Source organism: Chiloscyllium plagiosum, unplaced genomic scaffold (assembly GCF_037043375.1).
Source record: "Chiloscyllium plagiosum isolate Xiang-an unplaced genomic scaffold, Cpla_swu_hap1 HiC_scaffold_53Y, whole genome shotgun sequence".
Classification (NCBI taxonomy): Eukaryota; Metazoa; Chordata; class Chondrichthyes; order Orectolobiformes; family Hemiscylliidae; genus Chiloscyllium; species Chiloscyllium plagiosum.
In genome coordinates this window covers 11,235,920-11,244,240 of record NW_028270192.1, presented here as the reverse complement: position 1 = coordinate 11,244,240, position 8,321 = coordinate 11,235,920, and the positions used below count along the sequence as shown (strand labels likewise).

Below are 8,321 nucleotides of genomic sequence, written 5' to 3'. Positions count from 1 at the left end.
GGGGACTTATCTATTTTCACCCTTTCCAGAATTTCCAACACCTCTTCCCTACATACCTCAAAGCCGTCCATTCTAATGAATTGTGAGTCAATATTCACATCGGTAACAATGTCCTGTTCCTGAGTGAATACTGACGAAAAGTATTCATTCAGTGTCTCCCCAATCTCTTCAGCCTCCACACGCAACTTCCCACTAGTATCCTTGACTGGACCTATTCCTACCCTAGTCATTCTTTTATTCCTGACATACCTATAGAAAGCCTTAGGGTTTTGCCTAATCCTATCAACTAAGGACCTTGCTGCTCTTAGCTCTCTCTTCAGTTCCTTCCTGGCTACATTATAACTCTCAATTGCCCCAACTGAACCTTCACGCCTCATCTTTACATAGGCCGCCCTCTTCCATTTAACAAGGGATTCCAATTCCTTATTAAACCACGGCTCCCTCACACGACCCTTTCCTCCCTGCCTGACAGGTACATACTTATCACGGACACTCAATAGTTGCTCCTTGAACAAGCTCCACATATCAATTACGCCCTTGTCTTGAACCCTACTTTTCCAAGCCACGCATCCTAGGTCGTGCCTCACCGAATCATAATTTCCCTGCCCCCAGTTATACCTCTTGCCCTGCAGTGCACACTTATCCCTCTCCATCACTAGAGTAAAACTCACAGAATTGTGGTCACTGTCCCCAAAGTGCTCACCTACCTCCAATTCTCACACCTGGCCTGGAATCTCGAAGGACACTGGCAGCAGATACAGGGGGAACCTATCAGTGGAAACCCCCTTCCAATCACCTCACCGTTCTGAGTTGGAAATGTACCGATGTCCCTTCAGTGTCGCTGGTTCTAAATCCTGGACCTCCCTCCCTCCCGAGCGGTATCATGGCTGCACAACCCCGCTGAGGAATTCAAGTGTTCGGGAAAGTAAGGCATTACCTGCATCTCTGGGGTAATTAGGGATGGGCAGTGAGTCCCATCCCATTGAGTGACAGCGACATCCCAGGAATGCGTTTCTAATAGTGATAGGGTCTATTTGGACACCTGCAATCGGCCGGGTTTAAATTGAGAAGTGGAGTGGGGAAGTGAAATAAAAATGCACCGTGCTATGGACTAGGCCAGACTGCTCAAAACGTTCTTAAGCAGGCAGCCCAGTCCATAACTTTGCAATTTGTATCGGTAAGTGTACAGTTACAATTACCCAGATTAAGTTAGCGAAGTTGACTACCTGGTTTAAATCAGAGAATTAAATAATTCTCAAAATTACACAATGAAACACGAACAACACAATTAGGAACCCCTACAGAACTCAGTCTATCCAAATTTGACCTAAGTGTGCAGTTCCGAATATCCACAACACTCCCAATAAGCAGACCCCCTTTAAAACAGAGTACACAAAAAGGTCAAATGCATCCAGGTTGAGGTTAGAAGGGCAGGAGAGAGAGTTTCCACTCAGCTCACTGTTGAACTTCCAACCAGTTCTGGACTGCACTGTACTGCTCAGCGAGAACTCACCACATCCACGGATGACTTCTCAGACATGACCACTTTGGCCTGAAGTCTCATCTGTTTATATATAAACAAAAGGCTTCTCAAAACCCTTTTCATCCCTGTACCAACCCGGTCTCATCGTAAGCCTGACCTGCTTTGTTATCCATCTGAAAAAATAAATCATGGAGAGGGTATGCTTGAGAGAAGGAACAACTTTTGGCAAAAAAGGGACCAGGTTTATGACAACAGCAAAGATGACTGGGAGGCATGAGGCAGGATGTGAGGTGGAGCTGGTGGTACAAGGCTCAGTGTCGGTGTTCATGGGTCAGCCTTCACTGCACACTGTTTACACTGACTCAAACACCACCCCTGGCCAATTCACCTCAATGACCCTGTTCCTCTTGGTGTGAGGTTCCCAGAGTGTGTATTAATATGATTAAGGGAGGCCAAGAGGTTGAACACATCCTCTTTCCCCTATCAGTTTAGACAGATCGAAAGAATCATGTTGAAGCCAATGCAAAAGGAGATTGTCTTTTTTTCTGTCCATTTTCAGTGGAGAATGTTCAGCTGTGAACTGTTTTTGCAAAAGTGGAGGTTGATTGCAATTCTCACTGAGTAACATTGATACAGAAAACACATTTTGGAGTGAGTGACCAGGTGGTTACAGGACTGCACCTATCGGTAAGTGAAGCTGCTCACGTCCCGGTGCTGTGATTTAGTTGGTTAATGCACCTGCGAAGTAGATAGGGGGGTTTTTCCGTTCAGATCTGCGTGGTGATTGCTTATTGTGTTAATGGGTCGCTGTGTCAACTTGTTGCAAGTGTGTGATCTCCGATCACAAACAATTCCGCATCCTGTTTGAGTCGGTGATCCGGCTTATGTTTCCTGGTTTAATTCCACGAGTGAATTTTATTTCTCTCGAACTATTAATTCAGTTTATTTCAGTTGTTTCACAAGCATTTCTGCTTCCGCTCCTCTTTTACTCCGCCCCACCCCCAGCCCCGCTTCGAGGTGAGGCAGGAGACACTGCAGACTTGCTGGGGAATGATCTGGTAATGGCACAGACACCTCGAGCCGATCCCCCCGATTCTCTGCTGTCACCGTTCTTTCATTTCACACCCACAGTAAATACATCATTGTGCTCCTATAGTTGGCCTGTAATTATGCTCGTTTTCCTGATAGATTAGGAATTCTATTTTGATTTCGAAAGGGTCATAAGATATTGAGGAGGAAATGTCTCCTGACCTCAGGTCGGAGAGACAGACATATTAATCGGAGCACGTGAGTTCAGTTCTACACAGTCCAGCTAGGGTGGAGAAAGCCACTCAGCAGCTCCACTCTCAAACTGTCTCCTAATGTCAGGCTTGTGAAGAACAGAGATGGGAAATGAGGGATATGGACAGACAGAGAGTCGGAGAATGTGGAGGAGGGTCAGATGGATACACAGAGAAAGAGACACAAATGGATGCACATGTTGACGTAAACACTGAAAGGACTAATTCTCCTTTTGACATAGTTAAAAATCACACAACACCAGGTTATAGTCCAACAAGTTTAATTAGAAGCACACCAGCTTTCGGAACGACGCTCTTTCATCAGGTGACATGGCTGCGAACTGACAGAAACGAAACGACAAAAAAGGTAAACCTTTAAGCACAATCTTTCAGCAGCTCAGGGCAATGGAAACAGCATTACAGCCGATAGAGTCCTTTTGAATTTGTAACGCTGTAAGCTCATGAGAGATTTTGATAAACATTCTGACAGATAAATCTGATCATTTTCCCGGCAATATTACATAGAAATGTAAAACTAACCTGGTTCTGTCGGCTCTGAAACACTAACCCTGCTTCTCTCCACAGATGTTGCCGGGCCTGCTGAGTTTCTCTATCATTTCTTGTTTTTTTTTTATTTCGGATTTCCAGCATCTGCAGCTCTTTGTTTTATGTTAACCTTATTAACGTTTGGGACAAATCCAATGAACTTGCAGGTTTGGAAAATTGGTCAGAAATACTGTTACCACGATATGTTTACGGAACAAAACACCCATTCCCTGACAGGGAATAGAACCGGTGCTGCGGCGGTGAGAGCACCGAATCTGAACCAGGAGGTAACATGAGAAGGTGGGAGAAGCAGTCGCATTTATTCTCAGTGAAACCGCTTTTGTCTTTTTCTTTATGATTTTTTTTTATCTGCCCATTAGTTTAAATTTGTCTTTGAACTTTTGCAGAATGGGAAACGACCATTCAGTCCATCGTGCAGTGCGGCTCAAAGACATCCATCTATTCTGGCCCCAGTTTCCAGGTCTTGACCCATAACATTGCTGTGATCTTACATGGCACAACAATGGGACTGAAGTTTGAAATGGTCACACTGTGTTGTGCCCCCCTTGACGAACACTTACTTATTTTCACCCACAGAGAGAGACACACAGACTCATACCCTGGGGGGTGGGGCAAAGATGTCAGGATTATACTCGCCCCTTGTGCTTCACTGTTGTCCTCCAACCCCACATACATGCTTCTCCACTTTTAGGTGTAACTCAAGCCAGTTGGACAGACAATGAGAGATGCTGCGGTGAGCTGGAATTTAAAACGGTCAACAGACTCAGTTGCAGCTTTTAAATATCAAAACGTACTGTTCCAATCCCTGCAGCTCCACAGACCCTGACATAACAGGAGCTGTCATACATCGGTCTGACAATGAGCTGCATCGGGATGAAATGCAACTTTCAAATTCAAAAAAGCAAGAATATAATCCCAGCCCCTCCAAACAACTCAGAAACGGAAATGCAACAGGAAACATGTGCTCGAGCCAGGTAGGACTCGAACCTACAATCTTCTGATCCGAAGTCAGACGCGTTATCCATTACGCCACTGGCCCAACACGCACACTTTGCCCTCCCAGGTTGTCGGTATGTAATGTAAACATGGACTTCGGGCGGAAAGGGCATTCCCAAGCAGAAAGATGTGAAACAACCTCCATCTTCCCCTGCCCTTAGCCGTAGTCAGCAGGATTCGGAACCCCAAATATAAACGCCCCAGGATGTCAAGTTCCTGAAGAAGGGCTCATGCTCGAAACGTCGATTCTCCTGCTCCTTGGATGCTGCCTGACCTGCTGTGCTTTTCCAGCGACACATTTTCAACATCGATGTAATCACTCAGCTACGACTATCGTACCACGTCACGTGGTTGCCTTTCCGGGTCGCTCTGTCTGTGGAGCTGAGGAACAATGAAAAATTATTGCATGTGTTTGAATTCAATGACCTAAGCTTCCAAAAGGTGTAAATATCGATGCATTGTGTGTGTGAGTGTATCAGCCTGATAGATGGAATATACATTCAGATAAAAACCAAATCATAAGTAGCAAGAAAAATTCAGCAGGTCTGGCAGCATCTGCACAGATTGAACCAGAGACATGGGTTCGGAATTTCGCCAGAACTTTCCGAGAATTCCGTTTTCTCCCACACCTGCTGAGTTTCCTCAGCATTTCCTGTTATTGTTTCAGATTCCCAACATCCACAGTCATTTGCGTTAGCCATAAAAACAACACACAAACACATATTTTTCTGGCCCCATTAAAAACCCGGCGCTGTGCAGGAAAGTGAGAGCAGTGACAGCTTCGACCGTGAGGAATCTGCGCAGCAAACGTACGAATCCAATCCCTGCACCTCCGCACGAATGAAAATGCTGCACAAGCCAGAGAATGCCAAGCGAGCCAGGTAGGACTCGAACCTACAATCTTCTGATCCGAAGTCAGACGCGTTATCCATTACGCCACTGGCCCAATCCACTTAATCGTGCTCAACAGCTTGTGAACAATCAGAAGAGATTATCACATTCACTGCTTCACTTCGATGGCTCCCCTTTGGGAAGCAGTGCCTTTCACTGACAAAGGAAAGATATTTGCCCTCACGTGTCTGCTTCAGGGTCTCTTGCTCCTGTGCTGGAAGTTTCCACTGTTTTATTCACAGTCACTGTGCGGGTTTCGGTTCCACCCCAGTGAAATGTACTTTCATACATTGAATCATGGTCGATTCCAGTCGAGGCATTGACCAAATTCAGCGAGAAAGCTCGAGCCAGGGATCTGGAAACACACGAATTCAAACAAAGTTAAAAATCACACAACACCAGGATATAACCTGGTGTTGTGTGATTGTTAACTTTATACACTCCAGTTCAACACCGGCATCTCCAAATCATGAGTTCAAACAAAGTTGGCAAAGCAAGTGTGAATCCGAGCTGTTCAGTGAGTGTATCGAAGATTGACACCACTTCTGACCTGAAAGAAGTGTTTCCCCGCCGGGATTGGAATCCCAAACAAAGAGATGCGAAACAAACTCCCTCTTGCGCTGCCTTCAGCCATAGGCAGCAGGATTCGAAACCGCAAAGAGAAACCGGAGCTCCCGGTGAGGGGTGCAATCACTCAGCTATACCTATAGAACCATGTCCCGCCGCTGCTTTTCTGAGTTTCGCTGTCTGCGGAGCGGAGGGAAGTGCATCGTTCTGCATTTGTTTGAATTCAATTACCTAAGCTTTTGAAAGATTTAAATATCGGTACAAGGTGTGTCTGGGTGTATCATTCCGGTCAATGGAATAGACATTCAGCTAAAAGCAAAAGCAGAAACTGCAGGAAAAAAATCATCCGGTCTGGCAGCATCTGTGGAGAGAGAATCAGAGACACCGTTTCAGAATTTCTCCAGAGTTCAGACGGATGAGGAGGGAGTCTCATAGAGACTTATGAAATCTTAACAGGACTAGACAGGATAGATAACACATTCCTCAGAAAAGGAGACCAAAACTGCACACAATATTCTAGGTGTGGCCTCACCAAGGCGACAACGCATCCCTGCTCCTGGACTCAACCTCTCACAATGAAGGCTAATATACCATCTCTTCATCAAGCAGTAAAGCTGCATTGCATGAAAGCACATTATCTGAAATGCACTTGAGCATCTTCCAACGACCAGAGCATGCTGGTGACCTCTGACAACCAAAGTGGTTTCAAGGCAATGTGATGCGCTTCCATGGCAATAGACGCAGAAATGTATATGCAGTTACATAATTAAACACACGCGCTGCTGTAGAAAATCACTGCAAGCAGACCGCGAGCATTAATCAGTTTATTGCACGATGCACCGTGGGGACACACTCCGTCCGAAGAGAGGCTCAGTAGAACTCCGGACTACCGCAGGAAATTACAGGATTATAGAGAAAACAAAGACAATGTCTCCAATTTTGAATATTCGAGTGATATCAGCTGCTCTCCAGTCTGCAGGGACTGTATCGGAATGTTTACAATCCTGACAGTGAATGCATTCTCTCCTGCTGGAACCACTTTGTGAAGTACGCTTGGATGTAGATTATCAGGCTCTGGGGGTTGATCCACCGTCCATCCCCGCAATTTTCAAAGCAACATTTCTTTACTAATATTGATCAGCCTCAGTTCTCCCACTCAGTAAAATTTGCATTCTCCAACATTTCTGGTATCTGATTTGTGTCCGAGAGGGTTAGAGTTGCACATCACAGAGACAGGGCTTTGGCCCAAACTGATCCATGCCAAACAAATTATCCTTCCACGATAATCTTATTTCCCTGCACTTGACCCTTTATCCTTCTGAACCATTCCTGTGCATGTATTTGTCCAAATACCTTTTAAATATGGTTAATGTTTCTCCCTCAAACACTTCCACTGGCAGCTCATTCCATATGCTTAACAGTCTTAGTGTATAAAAGTTGGCCCTCAGGTTCCCTTATATTATTACCATCCTAACCTTAGACTGATTCCTTCCAGTCCTGGATTACCCAACGCTGGGAAACTACTGAGTGCATGCCTCTCATGGTCGTTTACATTTCTATAAGATACCCCGTAAATCTCCTACCCTTTAAATGTAAATTTAAAGTTTCAGCAACCGATTCTCCACATCAACGATCTCACTCCCAATTTTGATTAAAAAGTTCTAGCGTGTCCTGGTTGCTCGTCCCCAAGGGATCTGCTCCAGTTAGATTAGCAATGATTAACTTCCCATTACACAGCATCCAGTATAAGATGGCCTGCTTTCTAGTTGGTTTCCACATGTATTGGTCAAGGAAACCATCCCACATACAATCCAGAAATTCCTCCTCTCCACCATTGTAACTACATTGATCAGTCCAGTCGATGTGCAGTTAACATCATGCATGATCACCAAAATACCCGCATCACATGCATCTCTAATTTCCTGTTTACTGCTATTCCCAACATCACTCCTGCAGTTTGGGGGTGTGCATGTGACAGAGCTGGTATCTTTAAAAGAGATGAGCATATCTACACGACAAGGAATGGAGACATTTCGCTCAAATGTTGACCTTGATTTGATGCTAATTAGTCTTATCCGCTTTCAATGAGTTGTTTCATAATGCTACAGCTGCCAGTTTAAGGTGATGAGCTAGAATAAGCGTGCACTTGCTTTCTCAATAGATTGATATCAGACGGGTATTGTTGACGTTTTCACCATCAGTGTAATGTCAGTGCTTCTCCAGCAGATGGCAGTGAGGACTGATAGTCGCTTCTCCGATCAACATATTCAGGCCTGTTGTGACACACTGCTGGGACAATTGAGACTTAATTGCCGGTTTTCTTAGTCACGTCACAACCATTGCACAAAGCGGTATTAGATGTTTTTGAAAGACATGACGTAAAGCAGGCATGCTTAAGTATTACTGAGTCATAGGCTTTATCATTAGTCGATATAGAATCCATGTCGGTGAAGGTCAGAAATACCATGGGAAAGACAACATTGCTGGAATAAATGTTAGAATCATGGAATTATTAAGAAAGCATGACAGAGATCAGA

General features: G+C 44.8%; 2 non-coding genes across 2 annotated transcripts; both read right to left on the bottom strand.

The window, feature by feature from the left end:
• Positions 1–4,296: 4,296 nt before the first annotated feature.
• trnar-ucg (transfer RNA arginine (anticodon UCG)) lies at positions 4,297–4,369 on the bottom strand. Its single transcript has one exon. It is a non-coding gene; the product is annotated as a tRNA-Arg (tRNA).
• Positions 4,370–5,199: 830 nt separating this feature from the next.
• On the bottom strand, positions 5,200–5,272 carry trnar-ucg (transfer RNA arginine (anticodon UCG)). Its single transcript has one exon. It is a non-coding gene; the product is annotated as a tRNA-Arg (tRNA).
• Between the last annotated feature and the right edge of the window lie 3,049 nt (positions 5,273–8,321).